Source organism: Ambystoma mexicanum, chromosome 5p, assembly GCF_040938575.1.
Source record: "Ambystoma mexicanum isolate Mex_15411 chromosome 5p, UKY_AmexF1_1, whole genome shotgun sequence".
NCBI classification, from domain to species: domain Eukaryota; kingdom Metazoa; phylum Chordata; class Amphibia; order Caudata; family Ambystomatidae; genus Ambystoma; species Ambystoma mexicanum.
In genome coordinates, this window is record NC_090930.1 from 742,463,046 (window position 1) to 742,485,097 (window position 22,052).

General features: G+C 39.0%; 19 non-coding genes across 19 annotated transcripts; 10 read left to right on the forward strand and 9 right to left on the reverse strand.

Annotated features, from left to right (window-relative positions):
* Positions 1-431: 431 nt before the first annotated feature.
* On the forward strand, positions 432-503 carry TRNAQ-UUG (transfer RNA glutamine (anticodon UUG)). Its single transcript has one exon. It is a non-coding gene; the product is annotated as a tRNA-Gln (tRNA).
* A 913-nt stretch (positions 504-1,416) lies between these two features.
* Positions 1,417-1,488, reverse strand: TRNAQ-CUG (transfer RNA glutamine (anticodon CUG)). The gene has a single exon. It is a non-coding gene; the product is annotated as a tRNA-Gln (tRNA).
* A 259-nt stretch (positions 1,489-1,747) lies between these two features.
* On the forward strand, positions 1,748-1,819 carry TRNAQ-UUG (transfer RNA glutamine (anticodon UUG)). Its single transcript has one exon. It is a non-coding gene; the product is annotated as a tRNA-Gln (tRNA).
* A 913-nt stretch (positions 1,820-2,732) lies between these two features.
* Positions 2,733-2,804, reverse strand: TRNAQ-CUG (transfer RNA glutamine (anticodon CUG)). Its single transcript has one exon. It is a non-coding gene; the product is annotated as a tRNA-Gln (tRNA).
* A 2,370-nt stretch (positions 2,805-5,174) lies between these two features.
* TRNAQ-UUG (transfer RNA glutamine (anticodon UUG)) lies at positions 5,175-5,246 on the forward strand. The gene has a single exon. It is a non-coding gene; the product is annotated as a tRNA-Gln (tRNA).
* An 881-nt stretch (positions 5,247-6,127) lies between these two features.
* On the reverse strand, positions 6,128-6,199 carry TRNAQ-CUG (transfer RNA glutamine (anticodon CUG)). The gene has a single exon. It is a non-coding gene; the product is annotated as a tRNA-Gln (tRNA).
* A 579-nt stretch (positions 6,200-6,778) lies between these two features.
* TRNAQ-UUG (transfer RNA glutamine (anticodon UUG)) lies at positions 6,779-6,850 on the forward strand. The gene has a single exon. It is a non-coding gene; the product is annotated as a tRNA-Gln (tRNA).
* An 881-nt stretch (positions 6,851-7,731) lies between these two features.
* TRNAQ-CUG (transfer RNA glutamine (anticodon CUG)) lies at positions 7,732-7,803 on the reverse strand. Its single transcript has one exon. It is a non-coding gene; the product is annotated as a tRNA-Gln (tRNA).
* A 259-nt stretch (positions 7,804-8,062) lies between these two features.
* Positions 8,063-8,134, forward strand: TRNAQ-UUG (transfer RNA glutamine (anticodon UUG)). Its single transcript has one exon. It is a non-coding gene; the product is annotated as a tRNA-Gln (tRNA).
* A 913-nt stretch (positions 8,135-9,047) lies between these two features.
* On the reverse strand, positions 9,048-9,119 carry TRNAQ-CUG (transfer RNA glutamine (anticodon CUG)). Its single transcript has one exon. It is a non-coding gene; the product is annotated as a tRNA-Gln (tRNA).
* Positions 9,120-11,490: 2,371 nt separating this feature from the next.
* On the forward strand, positions 11,491-11,562 carry TRNAQ-UUG (transfer RNA glutamine (anticodon UUG)). The gene has a single exon. It is a non-coding gene; the product is annotated as a tRNA-Gln (tRNA).
* Positions 11,563-12,806: 1,244 nt separating this feature from the next.
* On the forward strand, positions 12,807-12,878 carry TRNAQ-UUG (transfer RNA glutamine (anticodon UUG)). The gene has a single exon. It is a non-coding gene; the product is annotated as a tRNA-Gln (tRNA).
* Positions 12,879-13,791: 913 nt separating this feature from the next.
* TRNAQ-CUG (transfer RNA glutamine (anticodon CUG)) lies at positions 13,792-13,863 on the reverse strand. The gene has a single exon. It is a non-coding gene; the product is annotated as a tRNA-Gln (tRNA).
* A 2,384-nt stretch (positions 13,864-16,247) lies between these two features.
* TRNAQ-UUG (transfer RNA glutamine (anticodon UUG)) lies at positions 16,248-16,319 on the forward strand. Its single transcript has one exon. It is a non-coding gene; the product is annotated as a tRNA-Gln (tRNA).
* An 881-nt stretch (positions 16,320-17,200) lies between these two features.
* On the reverse strand, positions 17,201-17,272 carry TRNAQ-CUG (transfer RNA glutamine (anticodon CUG)). Its single transcript has one exon. It is a non-coding gene; the product is annotated as a tRNA-Gln (tRNA).
* A 259-nt stretch (positions 17,273-17,531) lies between these two features.
* On the forward strand, positions 17,532-17,603 carry TRNAQ-UUG (transfer RNA glutamine (anticodon UUG)). Its single transcript has one exon. It is a non-coding gene; the product is annotated as a tRNA-Gln (tRNA).
* Positions 17,604-18,516: 913 nt separating this feature from the next.
* TRNAQ-CUG (transfer RNA glutamine (anticodon CUG)) lies at positions 18,517-18,588 on the reverse strand. The gene has a single exon. It is a non-coding gene; the product is annotated as a tRNA-Gln (tRNA).
* A 2,387-nt stretch (positions 18,589-20,975) lies between these two features.
* TRNAQ-UUG (transfer RNA glutamine (anticodon UUG)) lies at positions 20,976-21,047 on the forward strand. Its single transcript has one exon. It is a non-coding gene; the product is annotated as a tRNA-Gln (tRNA).
* Positions 21,048-21,928: 881 nt separating this feature from the next.
* TRNAQ-CUG (transfer RNA glutamine (anticodon CUG)) lies at positions 21,929-22,000 on the reverse strand. Its single transcript has one exon. It is a non-coding gene; the product is annotated as a tRNA-Gln (tRNA).
* Between the last annotated feature and the right edge of the window lie 52 nt (positions 22,001-22,052).

Consider the following 22,052-nt stretch of genomic DNA (forward strand, 5'->3'; position numbering starts at 1 on the left):
TTCTCAAAAGGAAGCTGCTATCAAATTGAACTATTCATCACAGCCACTGCTAGGAAATCTATGTGCATAAAATGACAATACACCCAAAGGAAAACAAAATATAGCTATAACATGTCAGATTACTAAATTCAGAGTCCAGCCTACTAACCATTAGACCATGGAACCTAAATACTTCCGCAAATGCTGAACTTCATTATGCCAAAACAGAGGCAGTCAGAAACAATATTTAATATTGCTTAATCATATGCCTCAAGAGGAAGAATTTGATCTACATGCTCTATAAAGCACAGAGATTGCTATAGCACAACGTCAATCGACAACATCGCTGTGTTTGTATGATATCAGTCAATTGGGACTATGAATCTGTACAAATTGTAAATGTGCTCTATATTGCCATTTCTGATTCAACGCTCTCAGGTGCATCTTGCAGGGGTTCCATGGTGTAATGGTTAGCACTTTGGACTTTGAATCCAACGATCCGAGTTCAAGTCTCGGTGGAACCGTTATCTTGCTCTTACACTCCATTTTCTAATTTCTCAAATTACAATTCAACAGAGTTAATATTCAGAAGTTCAGTCGACTCAGGTAGCCGTTTTCACACTCTCTCTCTCTCTGCACGACATTACATTTAAATGCACTTTGGTGCCTGATACCAATACAGTGATGCAACTACATATCGTTAATGTACAATCCCTAAGGTCAATCAGAGTGGGCACCCAGATATCTCTCAGAAACATTTTCCACAGATGAATAATGTCCAACCTTAACTCTATGAAAAGAAAAATGTACACACTATGTGCAGTAGATTCTCTGCTCACTGGAACATGCAGAAACAACATTGATGTGAAAAGATTGGAAAAAGCCCTATTTTATTAACATTAAAAAATGTTATACAATTATTTTGGTGAATCATATTCACTTTCACAATCATTCCTATGTTTCAAGCAATTTGATGGTCTTATTAAATGTGTAAAAAATGTAATTCTTTGAGTTGACAAACTGTATGGAGAGCAAACTTTTTATAACTTACAAGAGTTATGAGTTCTAGAAAGTAGTGCATTTACTGATCAAGTGCCCTTGTTTAAATGTACTTACTTTATTTGGATCACACCTTTCTCGAAAGAAGAAATAAACTCTAAATTATCAGGAAACAATTCAACTGATTTTAGAGGCCTCCTGGGCTTTCAATGCAAATCGCTGAGATCAAAAGCCAGTTTAATAGCCATTATACCTTGGAGCTTTGGAGATATGAGAGTGGGCAGTTTCTTTGTGGCAAAAGAGAGTCATCCCCAGACCCAGAAACTATTAATATTCTTTGGTCAAAGAAGACTGCCATCAAAGTGGGCTGTAAAGCAAAGCTATTGCTGTTATATCTATCTGCAAATGAAAGGCAACTCTAAAAGAGAAGCAGCCCCAAGGTCCCACCGAGACTTGAACTCGGATCGCTGGATTCAGAGTCCAGAGTGCTAACCATTACTCCATGGAACCCACATATTCAGTAGCATGATGCACTTCATTCTGGAAAAACAGAGCACATCAGAGAAAATATGTAATATTCCTATATCATTAGACTCCAGAGGAAGAATTTAATCCAAATGAGACATGAAGCCAATACTTTGCGATTGCACAGCATCCAACAGCAACAGTGCTGCTTCGATATAATATCAGTAAACGGTTACTATAGGTCAGTAAAAATCTTGACTGTGCCCTATATTCTCATTGCCCTTATGAAGCTCTGCTCAACAAGGGTTCCATGGTGTAATGGTTAGCACTTTGGACTTTGAATCCAGCGATCCGAGTTCAAGTCTCGGTGGAACCTCTCTCTTGCTCTAACACACTTTGTCTCCTTGTTGTCTTAAATTATAGGCCAAAGATAGTAATATTCATAAGGTTAGTGGTGTAGGGTATTCATTTTCGCTCTCACTCTCTGGCATAACTTTTCATAAAAATCCACTTTTGTGCCTAGCACCTTAACCTTTATGCATTTTTTTTAAATGTATGAACAGTGAGGTCATTCTGAGTCGATGGGCAGATCTGCATCGGAAACATACATAAAAGATTTGAAATTTTCAAACTTAACTCAATGTTAAGAAACATGCTCAATCTGTGACCCAATGGATTCTCTTTTTACTTGAAGATGCAGCAACAACATTAATAATACCATTTTGGGAAAAGCAGCTCTATTGTATCGCCATTCTCTTTCAAAATTGTTAAAGGGTTAATCCTATGAAAAGCGACCACATTCAGAATCAATGATATTAATCAAGCGTCTTAACAGTCTTTACATGTTTGTAAAATGAAGGTATCAGTTTGAGATGAAAAATAGAACGAAGAACACACTTTTCTTAATTCACAAAAGGCCTGAGGTGTATAAATACTGTTTGTACCGACCAAGGGCCCATTCGTGAATGTACTTACTTTAGTTGGATCATACCTTTCTTCAAAGAAGACATCCACAATAAACGATAAGGGAAAGGTTCGACTGATGGTAAACTCTTACAGAGATTTGAATGCAAATTATTGGATTCAACCTCCAGGGTGCTACCATTACACCATGGGTCTTTCACACCACAGAAAGTGGTGGGTTTCATTGTGGCTAAAGAGCGTCATCCATGGAAAATCTTTCTTTTTTCAAATGCACCCAGGGAATAATGCTATGAAAGTGGGCGACACAGCAGCGTCATTGCTATTAAAACAAGACACTGAGAGGAAAACAAACACAGTAATTCCCAAGGTCCCACCGAGATTTGAACTCGGATCGCTGGATTCAGAGTCCAGAGTGCTAACCATTACACCATGGAACCTACATACTTAGTGACATGATGAACGTCATTGCAGCAAAAAAAGCGCCTTTTAGAGAATGTATGCAATATTCTTTTATCTTTTGCCTCCAGAGGAAGAATCCTATCCAAATGAGCTGTAAAGCAAAGAGTTTGCTATTGCGCAACAACCAACTAAACAGTTCCACATTTGCATAATATCCGTGGGCTAGGAATATGAGTTTGTTAAAATGATGCATGAGATCTCGATTCTCATTTCTGTTACAACTCTGTCAGGTTGCACCAGCAAGGGGCCCATGGTGTAATGGTTAGCAAAGAACATTACTGAAGGGCCCCTCGGCCAGCCAGAAAGCCAAAATGGAGAGAACGGGCATGAACTGGTTGTGAATGAGCTTCAAAATGCGTTCACAGGTAATTGAACTGGTGATCTACTCAGTTTATACACCTGGAACTCCTGTCAATAGCAACAGTCGGCAGCTGGGTTGCCAGACATTTCGTCGAAAAAAATTTGTCGACAGGACAATTGGTCGAAACCATTTGGTCGAAAACCAAATGGTCGAATTGCTTTTGTTTTTTATTTTCACATTTTTTTTTTGGGGGGTGGGGGTTGGGGGGGTCCCCGCCAACCCCCTTTTTTTCTAAAAACCCCTTTTTTTCCCTAAACTACAACCTAAAAAATATATATATAAATAAATAAAAAAATCGACCATTTGGCTTTCGACCAAATTACGTCGACCAAATGTCTTTCGACGAAATGTCCGGACAGCGGCAGCTGGTCTGTGTCAATAATGACAATTTGATTTTGCCATTTTCACAACTCCCTAATAAATGAACAAAATGTTCCATTTGTAGGCACAGTTACATGCTATGGTATGTATACCATGCTTAATAACCACCATAGGAGGCTCAGAGCACCATCCGCATTCTTACGTACAAAACATGTAAGGAAATAATCAGATCTTTTGCTCTGCAGGAGTCAGGCTTCTTTAAAGCCTGACAAAGTGGCAGAGTGCCATTGTAAACTGAGGCATGATGAAACCATGCCCAAGAACCCAGGCAGGTTAAACCCTTCCACTCATGCCCCTAGGCCCCAAACGTCCACGAACGGCCAGGTTCTATAGACAGGGCAGCTGGCATGGATTATGGACACTTTTAACATAGGGTGGTTTTTCAACCTTATCTCCTCTGGGAGCAAAGCGCTGGACAGGGTTTCCTGTACGTTTTTGAGGTTCGCAGGGATCTATGTGTGGATGTTTCTTGGTGTGAAAAGCATGACACCTTTTGGGGTGACACCAGGCTCTTCTGGGAGTTAATTTGCATAATCTCTACTTTCTATTTTATGTGACATGGGCTGCAGTTACATTGTTCTGTTAATAGAGGGCAACACACAGGTCATAGTTCCAAACAGGGGTGCACGGTCTGCTTGCTAGCTTACATTTACAGTTCTATTTGGGATTCACTGCCTTTTCATAAACTGAGTACTCTTCCGGAGTATTTCTAACTTATGTAGGTGTTTTGGGGGTGTTACGTGCCTTTGTATGACTGCTGCAAACCACTTGATATTAGACATTGATTGGAAACGACATAAAAAATCCTGACACATATTGTAAGCGGACATAAAATGACCTATATTAGCTAATATAAGTAAACAGACATCACTCCCCCCTCCCCACAAAAAGGGATGTATGCGTACACAAAAAATAAAAATGAAAAACAAGCAACTACTGCAGTTAAAATCTAAAAATGTAAATTCAGTTACATGATCATGACTCGGAAGGGGAAGTTAAAAAGTAAAAAAACACACGGTAGGAGAGAGGTTAGCTTTACATGCCATGAGGGAGGAAGAGGTCTTCCAAGCACTGTTGTGTATGTTGGTCAATCCCTCTGAAACGCAAAAGGGATGTGCACATAGAAATCAAAGCAGAGTCATCCAGAGAGACTATTTAATTCTTTTTTTTTCAAATTCTCAAAAGGAAGCTGCTATCAAATTGAACTATTCATCACAGCCACTGCTAGGAAATCTATGTGCATAAAATGACAATACACCCAAAGGAAAACAAAATATAGCTATAACATGTCAGATTACTAAATTCAGAGTCCAGCCTACTAACCATTAGACCATGGAACCTAAATACTTCCGCAAATGCTGAACTTCATTATGCCAAAACAGAGGCAGTCAGAAACAATATTTAATATTGCTTAATCATATGCCTCAAGAGGAAGAATTTGATCTACATGCTCTATAAAGCACAGAGATTGCTATAGCACAACGTCAATCGACAACATCGCTGTGTTTGTATGATATCAGTCAATTGGGACTATGAATCTGTAAAAATTGTAAATGTGCTCTATATTGCCATTTCTGATTCAACGCTCTCAGGTGCATCTTGCAAGGGTTCCATGGTGTAATGGTTAGCACTTTGGACTTTGAATCCAACGATCCGAGTTCAAGTCTCGGTGGGACCGTTATCTTGCTCTTACACTCCATTTTCTAATTTCTCAAATTACAATTCAACAGAGTTAATATTCAGAAGTTCAGTCGACTCTCTCTGCATGACATTCCATTTAAATGTACTTTGGTGCCTGATACCAATACAGTGATGCAACTACATATCGTTAATGTACAATCCCTAAGGTCAATCAGAGTGGGCACCCAGATATCTCTCAGAAACATTTTCCACAGATGAATAATGTCCAACCTTAACTCTATGAAAAGAAAAATGTACACACTATGTGCAGTAGATTCTCTGCTCACTGGAACATGCAGAAACAACATTGATGTGAAAAGATTGGAAAAAGCCCTATTTTATTAACATTAAAAAATGTTATACAATTATTTTGGTGAATCATATTCACTTTCACAATCATTCCTATGTTTCAAGCAATTTGATGGTCTTATTAAATGTGTAAAAAATGTAATTCTTTGAGTTGACAAACTGTATGGAGAGCAAACTTTTTATAACTTACAAGAGTTATGAGTTCTAGAAAGTAGTGCATTTACTGATCAAGTGCCCTTGTTTAAATGTACTTACTTTATTTGGATCACACCTTTCTCGAAAGAAGAAATAAACTCTAAATTATCAGGAAACAATTCAACTGATTTTAGGGGCCTCCTGGGCTTTCAATGCAAATCGCTGAGATCAAAAGCCAGTTTAATAGCCATTATACCTTGGAGCTTTGGAGATATGAGAGTGGGCAGTTTCTTTGTGGCAAAAGAGAGTCATCCCCAGAAACTATTAATATTCTTTGGTCAAAGAAGACTGCCATCAAAGTGGGCTGTAAAGCAAAGCTATTGCTGTTATATCTATCTGCAAATGAAAGGCAACTCTAAAAGAGAAGCAGCCCCAAGGTCCCACCGAGACTTGAACTCGGATCGCTGGATTCAGAGTCCAGAGTGCTAACCATTACACCATGGAACCCACATATTCAGTAGCATGATACACTTCATTCTGGAAAAACAGAGCACATCAGAGAAAATATGTAATATTCCTATATCATTAGACTCCAGAGGAAGAATTTGAAAAGCAGAGTCATCCAGAGAGACTATTTAATTCTTTTTTTTTCAAATTCTCAAAAGGAAGCTGCTATCAAATTGAACTATTCATCACAGCCACTGCTAGGAAATCTATGTGCATAAAATGACAATACACCCAAAGGAAAACAAAATATAGCTATAACATGTCAGATTACTAAATTCAGAGTCCAGCCTACTAACCATTAGACCATGGAACCTAAATACTTCCGCAAATGCTGAACTTCATTATGCCAAAACAGAGGCAGTCAGAAACAATATTTAATATTGCTTAATCATATGCCTCAAGAGGAAGAATTTGATCTACATGCTCTATAAAGCACAGAGATTGCTATAGCACAACGTCAATCGACAACATCGCTGTGTTTGTATGATATCAGTCAATTGGGACTATGAATCTGTAAAAATTGTAAATGTGCTCTATATTGCCATTTCTGATTCAACGCTCTCAGGTGCATCTTGCAAGGGTTCCATGGTGTAATGGTTAGCACTTTGGACTTTGAATCCAACGATCCGAGTTCAAGTCTCGGTGGGACCGTTATCTTGCTCTTACACTCCATTTTCTAATTTCTCAAATTACAATTCAACAGAGTTAATATTCAGAAGTTCAGTCGACTCTCTCTGCACGACATTCCATTTAAATGTACTTTGGTGCCTGATACCAATACAGTGATGCAACTACATATCGTTAATGTACAATCCCTAAGGTCAATCAGAGTGGGCACCCAGATATCTCTCAGAAACATTTTCCACAGATGATTAATGTCCAACCTTAACTCTATGAAAAGAAAAATGTACACACTATGTGCAGTAGATTCTCTGCTCACTGGAACATGCAGAAACAACATTGATGTGAAAAGATTGGAAAAAGCCCTATTTTATTAACATTAAAAAATGTTATACAATTATTTTGGTGAATCATATTCACTTTCACAATCATTCCTATGTTTCAAGCAATTTGATGGTCTTATTAAATGTGTAAAAAATGTAATTCTTTGAGTTGACAAACTGTATGGAGAGCAAACTTTTTATAACTTACAAGAGTTATGAGTTCTAGAAAGTAGTGCATTTACTGATCAAGTGCCCTTGTTTAAATGTACTTACTTTATTTGGATCACACCTTTCTCGAAAGAAGAAATAAACTCTAAATTATCAGGAAACAATTCAACTGATTTTAGGGGCCTCCTGGGCTTTCAATGCAAATCGCTGAGATCAAAAGCCAGTTTAATAGCCATTATACCTTGGAGCTTTGGAGATATGAGAGTGGGCAGTTTCTTTGTGGCAAAAGAGAGTCATCCCCAGAAACTATTAATATTCTTTGGTCAAAGAAGACTGCCATCAAAGTTGGCTGTAAAGCAAAGCTATTGCTGTTATATCTATCTGCAAATGAAAGGCAACTCTAAAAGAGAAGCAGCCCCAAGGTCCCACCGAGACTTGAACTCGGATCGCTGGATTCAGAGTCCAGAGTGCTAACCATTATACCATGGAACCCACATATTCAGTAGCATGATACACTTCATTCTGGAAAAACAGAGCACATCAGAGAAAATATGTAATATTCCTATATCATTAGAGTCCAGAGGAAGAATTTGATCCAAATGAGACATGAAGCCAGTACTTTGCGATTGCACAGCATCCAACAGCAACAGTGCTGCTTCGATATAATATCAGTAAACGGTTACTATAGGTCAGTAAAAATCTTGACTGTGCCCTATATTCTCATTGCCCTTATGAAGCTCTGCTCAACAAGGGTTCCATGGTGTAATGGTTAGCACTTTGGACTTTGAATCCAGCGATCCGAGTTCAAGTCTCGGTGGAACCTCTCTCTTGCTCTAACACACTTTGTCTCCTTGTTGTCTTAAATTATAGGCCAAAGATAGTAATATTCATAAGGTTAGTGGTGTAGGGTATTCATTTTCGCTCTCACTCTCTGGCATAACTTTTCATAAAAATCCACTTTTGTGCCTAGCACCTTAACCTTTATGCATTTTTTTTAAATGTATGAACAGTGAGGTCATTCTGAGTCGATGGGCAGATCTGCATCGGAAACATACATAAAAGATTTGAAATTTTCAAACTTAACTCAATGTTAAGAAACATGCTCAATCTGTGACCCAATGGATTCTCTTTTTACTTGAAGATGCAGCAACAACATTAATAATACCATTTTGGGAAAAGCAGCTCTATTGTATCGCCATTCTCTTTCAAAATTGTTAAAGGGTTAATCCTATGAAAAGCGACCACATTCAGAATCAATGATATTAATCAAGCGTCTTAACAGTCTTTACATGTTTGTAAAATGAAGGTATCAGTTTGAGATGAAAAATAGAACGAAGAACACACTTTTCTTAATTCACAAAAGGCCTGAGGTGTATAAATACTGTTTGTACCGACCAAGGGCCCATTCGTGAATGTACTTACTTTAGTTGGATCATACCTTTCTTCAAAGAAGACATCCACAATAAACGATAAGGGAAAGGTTCGACTGATGGTAAACTCTTACAGAGATTTGAATGCAAATTATTGGATTCAACCTCCAGGGTGCTACCATTACACCATGGGTCTTTCACACCACAGAAAGTGGTGGGTTTCATTGTGGCTAAAGAGCGTCATCCATGGAAAATCTTTCTTTTTTCAAATGCACCCAGGGAATAATGCTATGAAAGTGGGCGACACAGCAGCGTCATTGCTATTAAAACAAGACACTGAGAGGAAAACAAACACAGTAATTCCCAAGGTCCCACCGAGATTTGAACTCGGATCGCTGGATTCAGAGTCCAGAGTGCTAACCATTACACCATGGAACCTACATACTTAGTGACATGATGAACGTCATTGCAGCAAAAAAAGCTGCCTTTTAGAGAATGTATGCAATATTCTTTTATCTTATGCCTCCAGAGGAAGAATCCTATCCAAATGAGCTGTAAAGCAAAGAGTTTGCTATTGCGCAACAACCAACTAAACAGTTCCACATTTGCATAATATCCGTGGGCTAGGAATATGAGTTTGTTAAAATGATGCATGAGATCTCGATTCTCATTTCTGTTACAACTCTGTCAGGTTGCACCAGCAAGGGGCCCATGGTGTAATGGTTAGCAAAGAACATTACTGAAGGGCCCCTCGGCCAGCCAGAAAGCCAAAATGGAGAGAACGGGCATGAACTGGTTGTGAATGAGCTTCAAAATGCGTTCACAGGTAATTGAACTGGTGATCTACTCAGTTTATACACCTGGAACTCCTGTCAATAGCAACAGTCGGCAGCTGGGTTGCCAGACATTTCGTCGAAAAAAATTTGTCGACAGGACAATTGGTCGAAACCATTTGGTCGAAAACCAAATGGTCGAATTGCTTTTGTTTTTTATTTTCACATTTTTTTTTTGGGGGGTGGGGGTTGGGGGGGTCCCCGCCAACCCCCTTTTTTTCTAAAAACCCCTTTTTTTCCCTAAACTACAACCTAAAAAATATATATATAAATAAATAAAAAAATCGACCATTTGGCTTTCGACCAAATTACGTCGACCAAATGTCTTTCGACGAAATGTCCGGACAGCGGCAGCTGGTCTGTGTCAATAATGGCAATTTGCTTTTGCCATTTTCACAACTCCCTAATAAATGAACAAAATGTTCCATTTGTAGGCACAGTTACATGCTATGGTATGTATACCATGCTTAATAACCACCATAGGAGGCTCAGAGCACCATCCGCATTCTTACGTACAAAACATGTAAGGAAATAATCAGATCTTTTGCTCTGCAGGAGTCAGGCTTCTTTAAAGCCTGACAAAGTGGCAGAGTGCCATTGTAAACTGAGGCATGATGAAACCATGCCCAAGAACCCAGGCAGGTTAAACCCTTCCACTCATGCCCCTAGGCCCCGAACGTCCACGAACGACCAGGTTCTATAGACAGGGCAGCTGGCATGGATTATGGACACTTTTAACATAGGGTGGTTTTTCAACCTTATCTCCTCTGGGAGCAAAGCGCTGGACAGGGTTTCCTGTACGTTTTTGAGGTTCGCAGGGATCTATGTGTGGATGTTTCTTGGTGTGAAAAGCATGACACCTTTTGGGGTGACACCAGGCTCTTCTGGGAGTTAATTTGCATAATCTCTACTTTCTATTTTATGTGACATGGGCTGCAGTTACATTGTTCTGTTAATAGAGGGCAACACACAGGTCATAGTTCCAAACAGGGGTGCACGGTCTGCTTGCTAGCTTACATTTACAGTTCTATTTGGGATTCACCGCCTTTTCATAAACTGAGTACTCTTCCGGAGTATTTCTAACTTATGTAGGTGTTTTGGGGGTGTTACGTGCCTTTGTATGACTGCTGCAAACCACTTGATATTAGACATTGATTGGAAACGACATAAAAAATCCTGACACATATTGTAAGCGGACATAAAATGACCTATATTAGCTAATATAAGTAAACAGACATCACTCCCCCCCCCCCACAAAAAGGGATGTATGCGTACACAAAAAATAAAAATGAAAAACAAGCAACTACTGCAGTTAAAATCTAAAAATGTAAATTCAGTTACATGATCATGACTCGGAAGGGGAAGTTAAAAAGTAAAAAAACACAAGGTAGGAGAGAGGTTAGCTTTACATGCCATGAGGGAGGAAGAGGTCTTCCAAGCACTGTTGTGTATGTTGGTCAATCCCTCTGAAACGCAAAAGGGATGTGCACATAGAAATCAAAGCAGAGTCATCCAGAGAGACTATTTAATTCTTTTTTTTTCAAATTCTCAAAAGGAAGCTGCTATCAAATTGAACTATTCATCACAGCCACTGCTAGGAAATCTATGTGCATAAAATGACAATACACCCAAAGGAAAACAAAATATAGCTATAACATGTCAGATTACTAAATTCAGAGTCCAGCCTACTAACCATTAGACCATGGAACCTAAATACTTCCGCAAATGCTGAACTTCATTATGCCAAAACAGAGGCAGTCAGAAACAATATTTAATATTGCTTAATCATATGCCTCAAGAGGAAGAATTTGATCTACATGCTCTATAAAGCACAGAGATTGCTATAGCACAACGTCAATCGACAACATCGCTGTGTTTGTATGATATCAGTCAATTGGGACTATGAATCTGTACAAATTGTAAATGTGCTCTATATTGCCATTTCTGATTCAACGCTCTCAGGTGCATCTTGCAGGGGTTCCATGGTGTAATGGTTAGCACTTTGGACTTTGAATCCAACGATCCGAGTTCAAGTCTCGGTGGAACCGTTATCTTGCTCTTACACTCCATTTTCTAATTTCTCAAATTACAATTCAACAGAGTTAATATTCAGAAGTTCAGTCGACTCAGGTAGCCGTTTTCACACTCTCTCTCTCTCTGCACGACATTACATTTAAATGCACTTTGGTGCCTGATACCAATACAGTGATGCAACTACATATCGTTAATGTACAATCCCTAAGGTCAATCAGAGTGGGCACCCAGATATCTCTCAGAAACATTTTCCACAGATGAATAATGTCCAACCTTAACTCTATGAAAAGAAAAATGTACACACTATGTGCAGTAGATTCTCTGCTCACTGGAACATGCAGAAACAACATTGATGTGAAAAGATTGGAAAAAGCCCTATTTTATTAACATTAAAAAATGTTATACAATTATTTTGGTGAATCATATTCACTTTCACAATCATTCCTATGTTTCAAGCAATTTGATGGTCTTATTAAATGTGTAAAAAATGTAATTCTTTGAGTTGACAAACTGTATGGAGAGCAAACTTTTTATAACTTACAAGAGTTATGAGTTCTAGAAAGTAGTGCATTTACTGATCAAGTGCCCTTGTTTAAATGTACTTACTTTATTTGGATCACACCTTTCTCGAAAGAAGAAATAAACTCTAAATTATCAGGAAACAATTCAACTGATTTTAGAGGCCTCCTGGGCTTTCAATGCAAATCGCTGAGATCAAAAGCCAGTTTAATAGCCATTATACCTTGGAGCTTTGGAGATATGAGAGTGGGCAGTTTCTTTGTGGCAAAAGAGAGTCATCCCCAGACCCAGAAACTATTAATATTCTTTGGTCAAAGAAGACTGCCATCAAAGTGGGCTGTAAAGCAAAGCTATTGCTGTTATATCTATCTGCAAATGAAAGGCAACTCTAAAAGAGAAGCAGCCCCAAGGTCCCACGGAGACTTGAACTCGGATCGCTGGATTCAGAGTCCAGAGTGCTAACCATTACTCCATGGAACCCACATATTCAGTAGCATGATGCACTTCATTCTGGAAAAACAGAGCACATCAGAGAAAATATGTAATATTCCTATATCATTAGACTCCAGAGGAAGAATTTAATCCAAATGAGACATGAAGCCAATACTTTGCGATTGCACAGCATCCAACAGCAACAGTGCTGCTTCGATATAATATCAGTAAACGGTTACTATAGGTCAGTAAAAATCTTGACTGTGCCCTATATTCTCATTGCCCTTATGAAGCTCTGCTCAACAAGGGTTCCATGGTGTAATGGTTAGCACTTTGGACTTTGAATCCAGCGATCCGAGTTCAAGTCTCGGTGGAACCTCTCTCTTGCTCTAACACACTTTGTCTCCTTGTTGTCTTAAATTATAGGCCAAAGATAGTAATATTCATAAGGTTAGTGGTGTAGGGTATTCATTTTCGCTCTCACTCTCTGGCATAACTTTTCATAAAAATCCACTTTTGTGCCTAGCACCTTAACCTTTATGCATTTTTTTTAAATGTATGAACAGTGAGGTCATTCTGAGTCGATGGGCAGATCTGCATCGGAAACATACATAAAAGATTTGAAATTTTCAAACTTAACTCAATGTTAAGAAACATGCTCAATCTGTGACCCAATGGATTCTCTTTTTACTTGAAGATGCAGCAACAACATTAATAATACCATTTTGGGAAAAGCAGCTCTATTGTATCGCCATTCTCTTTCAAAATTGTTAAAGGGTTAATCCTATGAAAAGCGACCACATTCAGAATCAATGATATTAATCAAGCGTCTTAACAGTCTTTACATGTTTGTAAAATGAAGGTATCAGTTTGAGATGAAAAATAGAACGAAGAACACACTTTTCTTAATTCACAAAAGGCCTGAGGTGTATAAATACTGTTTGTACCGACCAAGGGCCCATTCGTGAATGTACTTACTTTAGTTGGATCATACCTTTCTTCAAAGAAGACATCCACAATAAACGATAAGGGAAAGGTTCGACTGAAGGTAAACTCTTACAGAGATTTGAATGCAAATTATTGGATTCAACCTCCAGGGTGCTACCATTACACCATGGGTCTTTCACACCACAGAAAGTGGTGGGTTTCATTGTGGCTAAAGAGCGTCATCCATGGAAAATCTTTCTTTTTTCAAATGCACCCAGGGAATAATGCTATGAAAGTGGGCGACACAGCAGCGTCATTGCTATTAAAACAAGACACTGAGAGGAAAACAAACACAGTAATTCCCAAGGTCCCACCGAGATTTGAACTCGGATCGCTGGATTCAGAGTCCAGAGTGCTAACCATTACACCATTGAACCTACATACTTAGTGACATGATGAACGTCATTGCAGCAAAAAAAGCGCCTTTTAGAGAATGTATGCAATATTCTTTTATCTTATGCCTCCAGAGGAAGAATCCTATCCAAATGAGCTGTAAAGCAAAGAGTTTGCTATTGCGCAACAACCAACTAAACAGTTCCACATTTGCATAATATCCGTGGGCTAGGAATATGAGTTTGTTAAAATGATGCATGAGATCTCGATTCTCATTTCTGTTACAACTCTGTCAGGTTGCACCAGCAAGGGGCCCATGGTGTAATGGTTAGCAAAGAACATTACTGAAGGGCCCCTCGGCCAGCCAGAAAGCCAAAATGGAGAGAACGGGCATGAACTGGTTGTGAATGAGCTTCAAAATGCGTTCACAGGTAATTGAACTGGTGATCTACTCAGTTTATACACCTGGAACTCCTGTCAATAGCAACAGTCGGCAGCTGGGTTGCCAGACATTTCGTCGAAAAAAATTTGTCGACAGGACAATTGGTCGAAACCATTTGGTCGAAAACCAAATGGTCGAATTGCTTTTGTTTTTTATTTTCACATTTTTTTTTGGGGGGGTGGGGGTTGGGGGGTCCCCGCCAACCCCCTTTTTTTCTAAAAACCCCTTTTTTTCCCTAAACTACAACCTAAAAAATATATATATAAATAAATAAAAAAATCGACCATTTGGCTTTCGACCAAATTACGTCGACCAAATGTCTTTCGACGAAATGTCTTTCGACGAAATGTCCGGACAGCGGCAGCTGGTCTGTGTCAATAATGGCAATTTGATTTTGCCATTTTCACAACTCCCTAATAAATGAACAAAATGTTCCATTTGTAGGCACAGTTACATGCTATGGTATGTATACCATGCTTAATAACCACCATAGGAGGCTCAGAGCACCATCCGCATTCTTACGTACAAAACATGTAAGGAAATAATCAGATCTTTTGCTCTGCAGGAGTCAGGCTTCTTTAAAGCCTGACAAAGTGGCAGAGTGCCATTGTAAACTGAGGCATGATGAAACCATGCCCAAGAACCCAGGCAGGTTAAACCCTTCCACTCATGCCCCTAGGCCCCGAACGTCCACGAACGGCCAGGTTCTATAGACAGGGCAGCTGGCATGGATTATGGACACTTTTAACATAGGGTGGTTTTTCAACCTTATCTCCTCTGGGAGCAAAGCGCTGGACAGGGTTTCCTGTACGTTTTTGAGGTTCGCAGGGATCTATGTGTGGATGTTTCTTGGTGTGAAAAGCATGACACCTTTTGGGGTGACACCAGGCTCTTCTGGGAGTTAATTTGCATAATCTCTACTTTCTATTTTATGTGACATGGGCTGCAGTTACATTGTTCTGTTAATAGAGGGCAACACACAGGTCATAGTTCCAAACAGGGGTGCACGGTCTGCTTGCTAGCTTACATTTACAGTTCTATTTGGGATTCACTGCCTTTTCATAAACTGAGTACTCTTCCGGAGTATTTCTAACTTATGTAGGTGTTTTGGGGGTGTTACGTGCCTTTGTATGACTGCTGCAAACCACTTGATATTAGACATTGATTGGAAACGACATAAAAAATCCTGACACATATTGTAAGCGGACATAAAATGACCTATATTAGCTAATATAAGTAAACAGACATCACTCCCCCCTCCCCACAAAAAGGGATGTATGCGTACACAAAAAATAAAAATGAAAAACAAGCAACTACTGCAGTTAAAATCTAAAAATGTAAATTCAGTTACATGATCATGACTCGGAAGGGGAAGTTAAAAAGTAAAAAAACACACGGTAGGAGAGAGGTTAGCTTTACATGCCATGAGGGAGGAAGAGGTCTTCCAAGCACTGTTGTGTATGTTGGTCAATCCCTCTGAAACGCAAAAGGGATGTGCACATAGAAATCAAAGCAGAGTCATCCAGAGAGACTATTTAATTCTTTTTTTTTCAAATTCTCAAAAGGAAGCTGCTATCAAATTGAACTATTCATCACAGCCACTGCTAGGAAATCTATGTGCATAAAATGACAATACACCCAAAGGAAAACAAAATATAGCTATAACATGTCAGATTACTAAATTCAGAGTCCAGCCTACTAACCATTAGACCATGGAACCTAAATACTTCCGCAAATGCTGAACTTCATTATGCCAAAACAGAGGCAGTCAGAAACAATATTTAATATTGCTTAATCATATGCCTCAAGAGGAAGAATTTGATCTACATGCTCTATAAAGCACAGAGATTGCTATAGCACAACGTCAATCGACAACATCGCTGTGTTTGTATGATATCAGTCAATTGGGACTATGAATCTGTAAAAATTGTAAATGTGCTCTATATTGCCATTTCTGATTCAACGCTCTCAGGTGCATCTTGCAAAGGTTCCATGGTGTAATGGTTAGCACTTTGGACTTTGAATCCAACGATCCGAGTTCAAGTCTCGGTGGGACCGTTATCTTGCTCTTACACTCCATTTTCTAATTTCTCAAATTACAATTCAACAGAGTTAATATTCAGAAGTTCAGTCGACTCTCTCTGCACGACATTCCATTTAAATGTACTTTGGTGCCTGATACCAATACAGTGATGCAACTACATATTGTTAATGTGCAATCCCTAAGGTCAATCAGAGTGGGCACCCAGATATCTCTCAGAAACATTTTCCACAGATGAATAATGTCCAACCTTAACTCTATGAAAAGAAAAATGTACACACTATGTGCAGTAGATTCTCTGCTCACTGGAACATGCAGAAACAACATTGATGTGAAAAGATTGGAAAAAGCCCTATTTTATTAACATTAAAAAATGTTATACAATTATTTTGGTGAATCATATTCACTTTCACAATCATTCCTATGTTTCAAGCAATTTGATGGTCTTATTAAATGTGTAAAAAATGTAATTCTTTGAGTTGACAAACTGTATGGAGAGCAAACTTTTTATAACTTACAAGAGTTATGAGTTCTAGAAAGTAGTGCATTTACTGATCAAGTGCCCTTGTTTAAATGTACTTACTTTATTTGGATCACACCTTTCTCGAAAGAAGAAATAAACTCTAAATTATCAGGAAACAATTCAACTGATTTTAGGGGCCTCCTGGGCTTTCAATGCAAATCGCTGAGATCAAAAGCCAGTTTAATAGCCATTATACCTTGGAGCTTTGGAGATATGAGAGTGGGCAGTTTCTTTGTGGCAAAAGAGAGTCATCCCCAGAAACTATTAATATTCTTTGGTCAAAGAAGACTGCCATCAAAGTGGGCTGTAAAGCAAAGCTATTGCTGTTATATCTATCTGCAAATGAAAGGCAACTCTAAAAGAGAAGCAGCCCCAAGGTCCCACCGAGACTTGAACTCGGATCGCTGGATTCAGAGTCCAGAGTGCTAACCATTACACCATGGAACCCACATATTCAGTGGCATGATACACTTCATTCTGGAAAAACAGAGCACATCAGAGAAAATATGTAATATTCCTATATCATTAGACTCCAGAGGAAGAATTTGATCCAAATGAGACATGAAGCCAGTACTTTGCGATTGCACAGCATCCAACAGCAACAGTGCTGCTTCGATATAATATCAGTAAACGGTTACTATAGGTCAGTAAAAATCTTGACTGTGCCCTATATTCTCATTGCCCTTATGAAGCTCTGCTCAACAAGGGTTCCATGGTGTAATGGTTAGCACTTTGGACTTTGAATCCAGCGATCCGAGTTCAAGTCTCGGTGGAACCTCTCTCTTGCTCTAACACACTTTGTCTCCTTGTTGTCTTAAATTATAGGCCAAAGATAGTAATATTCATAAGGTTAGTGGTGTAGGGTATTCATTTTCGCTCTCACTCTCTGGCATAACTTTTCATAAAAATCCACTTTTGTGCCTAGCACCTTAACCTTTATGCATTTTTTTTAAATGTATGAACAGTGAGGTCATTCTGAGTCGATGGGCAGATCTGCATCGGAAACATACATAAAAGATTTGAAATTTTCAAACTTAACTCAATGTTAAGAAACATGCTCAATCTGTGACCCAATGGATTCTCTTTTTACTTGAAGATGCAGCAACAACATTAATAATACCATTTTGGGAAAAGCAGCTCTATTGTATCGCCATTCTCTTTCAAAATTGTTAAAGGGTTAATCCTATGAAAAGCGACCACATTCAGAATCAATGATATTAATCAAGCGTCTTAACAGTCTTTACATGTTTGTAAAATGAAGGTATCAGTTTGAGATGAAAAATAGAACGAAGAACACACTTTTCTTAATTCACAAAAGGCCTGAGGTGTATAAATACTGTTTGTACCGACCAAGGGCCCATTCGTGAATGTACTTACTTTAGTTGGATCATACCTTTCTTCAAAGAAGACATCCACAATAAACGATAAGGGAAAGGTTCGACTGATGGTAAACTCTTACAGAGATTTGAATGCAAATTATTGGATTCAACCTCCAGGGTGCTCCCATTACACCATGGGTCTTTCACACCACAGAAAGTGGTGGGTTTCATTGTGGCTAAAGAGCGTCATCCATGGAAAATCTTTCTTTTTTCAAATGCACCCAGGGAATAATGCTATGAAAGTGGGCGACACAGCAGCGTCATTGCTATTAAAACAAGACACTGAGAGGAAAACAAACACAGTAATTCCCAAGGTCCCACCGAGATTTGAACTCGGATCGCTGGATTCAGAGTCCAGAGTGCTAACCATTACACCATGGAACCTACATACTTAGTGACATGATGAACGTCATTGCAGCAAAAAAAGCGCCTTTTAGAGAATGTATGCAATATTCTTTTATCTTATGCCTCCAGAGGAAGAATCCTATCCAAATGAGCTGTAAAGCAAAGAGTTTGCTATTGCGCAACAACCAACTAAACAGTTCCACATTTGCATAATATCCGTGGGCTAGGAATATGAGTTTGTTAAAATGATGCATGAGATCTCGATTCTCATTTCTGTTACAACTCTGTCAGGTTGCACCAGCAAGGGGCCCATGGTGTAATGGTTAGCAAAGAACATTACTGAAGGGCCCCTCGGCCAGCCAGAAAGCCAAAATGGAGAGAACGGGCATGAACTGGTTGTGAATGAGCTTCAAAATGCGTTCACAGGTAATTGAACTGGTGATCTCCTCAGTTTATACACCTGGAACTCCTGTCAATAGCAACAGTCGGCAGCTGGGTTGCAAGACATTTCGTTGAAAAAAATTTGTCGACAGGACAAATTGTCGAAACCATTTGGTCGAAAACCAAATGGTCGAATTGCTTTTGTTTTTTATTTTCACATTTTTTTTTTGGGGGGTGGGGGTTGGGGGGGTCCCCGCCAACCCCCTTTTTTTCTAAAAAAAACCCTTTTTTTCCCTAAACTACAACCTAAAAAATATATATATATATAAATTAAAAAATCGACCATTTGGCTTTCGACCAAATTACGTCGACCAAATGTCTTTCGACGAAATGTCTTTCGACGAAATGTCCGGACAGCGGCAGCTGGTCTGTGTCAATAATGGCAATTTGATTTTGCCATTTTCACAACTCCCTAATAAATGAACAAAATGTTCCATTTGTAGGCACAGTTACATGCTATGGTATGTATACCATGCTTAATAACCACCATAGGAGGCTCAGAGCACCATCCGCATTCTTACGTACAAAACATGTAAGGAAATAATCAGATCTTTTGCTCTGCAGGAGTCAGGCTTCTTTAAAGCCTGACAAAGTGGCAGAGTGCCATTGTAAACTGAGGCATGATGAAACCATGCCCAAGAACCCAGGCAGGTTAAACCCTTCCACTCATGCCCCTAGGCCCCGAACGTCCACGAACGGCCAGGTTCTATAGACAGGGCAGCTGGCATGGATTATGGACACTTTTAACATAGGGTGGTTTTTCAACCTTATCTCCTCTGGGAGCAAAGCGCTGGACAGGGTTTCCTGTACGTTTTTGAGGTTCGCAGGGATCTATGTGTGGATGTTTCTTGGTGTGAAAAGCATGACACCTTTTGGGGTGACACCAGGCTCTTCTGGGAGTTAATTTGCATAATCTCTACTTTCTATTTTATGTGACATGGGCTGCAGTTACATTGTTCTGTTAATAGAGGGCAACACACAGGTCATATTTCCAAACAGGGGTGCACGGTCTGCTTGCTAGCTTACATTTACAGTTCTATTTGGGATTCACCGCCTTTTCATAAACTGAGTACTCTTCCGGAGTATTTCTAACTTATGTAGGTGTTTTGGGGGTGTTACGTGCCTTTGTATGACTGCTGCAAACCACTTGATATTAGACATTGATTGGAAACGACATAAAAAATCCTGACACATATTGTAAGCGGACATAAAATGACCTATATTAGCTAATATAAGTAAACAGACATCACTCCCCCCTCCCCACAAAAAGGGATGTATGCGTACACAAAAAATAAAAATGAAAAACAAGCAACTACTGCAGTTAAAATCTAAAAATGTAAATTCAGTTACATGATCATGACTCGGAAGGGGAAGTTAAAAAGTAAAAAAACACACGGTAGGAGAGAGGTTAGCTTTACATGCCATGAGGGAGGAAGAGGTCTTCCAAGCACTGTTGTGTATGTTGGTCAATCCCTCTGAAACGCAAAAGGGATGTGCACATAGAAATCAAAGCAGAGTCATCCAGAGAGACTATTTAATTCTTTTTTTTTCAAATTCTCAAAAGGAAGCTGCTATCAAATTGAACTATTCATCACAGCCACTGCTAGGAAATCTATGTGCATAAAATGACAATACACCCAAAGGAAAACAAAATATAGCTATAACATGTCAGATTACTAAATTCAGAGTCCAGCCTACTAACCATTAGACCATGGAACCTAAATACTTCCGCAAATGCTGAACTTCATTATGCCAAAACAGAGGCAGTCAGAAACAATATTTAATATTGCTTAATCATATGCCTCAAGAGGAAGAATTTGATCTACATGCTCTATAAAGCACAGAGATTGCTATAGCACAACGTCAATCGACAACATCGCTGTGTTTGTATGATATCAGTCAATTGGGACTATGAATCTGTAAAAATTGTAAATGTGCTCTATATTGCCATTTCTGATTCAACGCTCTCAGGTGCATCTTGCAAGGGTTCCATGGTGTAATGGTTAGCACTTTGGACTTTGAATCCAACGATCCGAGTTCAAGTCTCGGTGGGACCGTTATCTTGCTCTTACACTCCATTTTCTAATTTCTCAAATTACAATTCAACAGAGTTAATATTCAGAAGTTCAGTCGACTCTCTCTGCACGACATTCCATTTAAATGTACTTTGGTGCCTGATACCAATACAGTGATGCAACTACATATCGTTAATGTACAATCCCTAAGGTCAATCAGAGTGGGCACCCAGATATCTCTCAGAAACATTTTCCACAGATGAATAATGTCCAACCTTAACTCTATGAAAAGAAAAATGTACACACTATGTGCAGTAGATTCTCTGCTCACTGGAACATGCAGAAACAACATTGATGTGAAAAGATTGGAAAAAGCCCTATTTTATTAACATTAAAAAATGTTATACAATTATTTTGGTGAATCATATTCACTTTCACAATCATTCCTATGTTTCAAGCAATTTGATGGTCTTATTAAATGTGTAAAAAATGTAATTCTTTGAGTTGACAAACTGTATGGAGAGCAAACTTTTTATAACTTACAAGAGTTATGAGTTCTAGAAAGTAGTGCATTTACTGATCAAGTGCTCTTGTTTAAATGTACTTACTTTATTTGGATCACACCTTTCTCGAAAGAAGAAATAAACTCTAAATTATCAGGAAACAATTCAACTGATTTTAGGGGCCTCCTGGGCTTTCAATGCAAATCGCTGAGATCAAAAGCCAGTTTAATAGCCATTATACCTTGGAGCTTTGGAGATATGAGAGTGGGCAGTTTCTTTGTGGCAAAAGAGAGTCATCCCCAGAAACTATTAATATTCTTTGGTCAAAGAAGACTGCCATCAAAGTGGGCTGTAAAGCAAAGCTATTGCTGTTATATCTATCTGCAAATGAAAGGCAACTCTAAAAGAGAAGCAGCCCCAAGGTCCCACCGAGACTTGAACTCGGATCGCTGGATTCAGAGTCCAGAGTGCTAACCATTACACCATGGAACCCACATATTCAGTAGCATGATACACTTCATTCTGGAAAAACAGAGCACATCAG